We start from the raw sequence: 3,163 nt of genomic DNA, 5'->3' as shown, positions 1-3,163 counted from the left end.
ACTGTGCATCACACAAGGCATTGATGAGCTAATCTCAGCCAGCCAGCAAAGCAACTCATTGAAAAAGGAGCTGAGGTTCTGCATTAGTAAACTTGCTCCAATATTCTGTATGTTGGTAGATGGATCTGCAGAATTTTGAAGGACAATGGAAAAACTTGAAAGCTAGCAAAATTATACTTCAGGAAGAGGTTATCCTAAACATTTTGGTCTTTGTTTCAGTTATTTAAAAAAAAAAAAAAAAAAAAAAAAAGTCTGAGACAGTCTTTAATGAGGCCTAAAGCACGCGCTCCTCAGGGGAGTCCGGTCTCTTCCCCCGGGAAGGCCCCGGCTGAGGCAGCCTGGAGACGGTTGCTACTCCGGTAAACCGCCTCCCACTCACCCCCGAGGGGCAGGATGATTCCTCAGTCGGGCTCAGCCCGTCTCAGCCGCCTCTGAAGGGAAGGGCCCCAGAGCTGCAAGCAGGACAGTGCAACTTCTCATGTGAAGTGTTTATGGTAAGATACTAAGGATTGGTTTTACTAATATTAAACAGTGATGTGGTATAACAGTTCAGCACAAAACGGAGAGCAAGAGGTATACTGGTTGGCAAAGTTTAAGATATTCCTTACAGCTTTTAAAACATTCAGAAAAATGTGTGGTTTAGCTTGCCTGTCTCTGTACCAAGTACGAAGCCTACCCTTTGTGTAAGCTTTTCAGTTAGGTTCTCAAACCCCAGAAAGGTGGTCAACATCAACTTGTACCTTGTAGCAAATGATCCATCTTTCAAATAATAGCTCTTCTGGCATCTGTCCAGTTGAGAGCAAATTAAACGGCCCATTAAGCACTCGAATACTATGATAACTGATAGATTCGAGGGCAGGCTAGTTCATGATCTATTCACTTTTTTTTTTTTTTTTAAATCGATGACTTTATTTAAAAATATCACTTGTGCTAACTTCTCCTTGAAGATGTTCAGCCAGTCTGAGTGAACAATAAGGGTCCTTGTATCTCAGAGCCTCGCAGATGCCCCATTACACAATGTGTAACATTAAAGTCCCTGGTAACTGCAGCCACTGTTGCTTTAGTATCATGTAACTGGGCATGCATTGTAAAACTCAATTGCATTTCCTAAGAAACAACTAATGGCATATTCAATAAATCCAGGTCCACAACAAATATTCTTCCCTTCCTTTTCAAATACACTTAGCATCATTTCCAGTCGGAAAGATCTCCAATTGCTTAGTAATTTGAGGAAATCTGATACCAAATGGATTGGTTTAGGATGAGATAAAGGTTACAGAAAGCAGCATGTGCTTGCACATCAGCTTTCTACGTTTTGCAATACCTCTTATCTGTACAAATCATCTTACCTTCTCCCTTAAGAAGAAAGAAAAAGAAGCAGTAGGTTGTACACCTCATGAGGCACAACTGCTAATACCTTCCAGTTAGATAGTGGGCTGCTTCTCCCTTCCCTCTCCCTCCTTCCCCTATATTCACATCATGCACACGTGCATTTTCTCATGCTGCTGCAAGACACTTACTTCATTTCTTTGAGGTTTTAGCCCCTGTCTCTCCCAGCCAAACCCACCTCAGGTTTAAGTGAAGATAACTGCAATACAAAGAAGCTTATAAAAAGGGGGGGAAAAAAATCCCTCAGTTGTCCTCAGCTACCATGCCTGAGAACCACCTGAAGCCGCAAATGGATCTGTAAAATACCTGTACGTCCTTACTTCTTTTGCCCATCCTGTTCTAATCCCTCTCCCACATGCTCTTGCATACTAGAGCACATTCTGCCCATTTGACTGTCAACCAGAAAAAAAGTGGACACACAGTGTCACCTAGTGGCACCAGAAAAATCACTGTCTGGTCTCTGGCTTCCAGTAAAACCACCAGTATTTCACCCATCTTTTCCCATGGTCTCTTTAAAAGGCCGTCTCTTTGTGAAACGAATATGAATCCAGTCTTCAGACTTCAATTTACTGTAAATGACTGAACTTTATTGAAAATTTTGTAGTTAGCAGGACTGTTAAGAAAGCAGAATATTTTACACCTCAAGTATAGTTAAGAGCTAATTCTCATGAGAATACAGTACAAATAAAAGCTAATATAAAAGGGCATCCTCCTTCCACTGTTCAAGGTTTCATTATTTGTAAAATAAATGAAGTCAAGTTTAAAAATGTACTAAGCTTCAATGCTAGCAATCAGAAAGTTTCACTGTTCAGATGGTTTTATTCCAGAGATTTTTGCAATGCAGCATAATTTCACAGCCATAATGAAAAGATTTATGGCAGCTTGATACAAGTAGGATTTCAAAGTTGTCAAAAGGCCTCAAAAATATTATCTGCACTTTAAAATGAATGATGATGAACTGCAAGTAAAAAAAAAAAAACAAAAAACAAAACCACTTCAAATGCATATGAAATGCAAAAATAATGCCCTGCAGGCTACTGCAAAGTGCTGATTTGTCCTCAAAGAGATCTGTCAGTCAGCACAGCTTCTGGGTAAGCACCAAAATACATACGTTCCAGCAATGGGCACACCATTCCAGTTGCAGAGAGAAAAATAAAGAGGGTAAGGAGCCTTCAATTGATCATAGGCAGTTTTGAGAAAGAAAAATCACGTTGCGCTCAGTTTAAGATGCTTTAGTTGTTGGATACTAAGCACATAAATGTTTTTATTATTAAAAAAATCCCAGTTGTGCCCTTTACCTGTATTAAAGTGCATTAAGTCACTGTTTTTAAAGCAGGCCAGAAAGTCCCTTTGAAATTGGTCCCTAAGCACTGCAGTAGCATTTGTAGTGGTAAAAGTAGTGTATTACAGAAAGCCTGTTTCACACCACCATTGTGAGAACAGTGAAATTCTGTACATTGTTAGTGAAATACGTATTGAAGCTGAAAAAGGGTAAGACAGTAGGAGTACAGAACAGCTCTGTTCTCGTGCTGTGGACAGAGATTACCTGTTGAAGCTATCCCACAGCCAGATACTTGTTCCCATGCACCTAAATATACTCCTTGCAGGCTTCCAGAGTATTTTGCTAATTGAGATAATTTGTATGTAGGATTCCCTTAATGTCGATGTGCAGCATAGCATCGCTTTCATGGAGGACAGCTGTTTGTTAAAGCTAAAAACACCAATTTAAAAAGGCCCAGCACCTTGCAGCGAGTTTTCTAGTTAAAAGGCCAAT

This window comes from Egretta garzetta, unplaced genomic scaffold, assembly GCF_000687185.1.
Source record: "Egretta garzetta isolate BGI_Z169 unplaced genomic scaffold, ASM68718v1 scaffold309, whole genome shotgun sequence".
In the NCBI taxonomy this organism is placed as follows: domain Eukaryota; kingdom Metazoa; phylum Chordata; class Aves; order Pelecaniformes; family Ardeidae; genus Egretta; species Egretta garzetta.
This window is presented reverse-complemented; position numbering follows the sequence as displayed.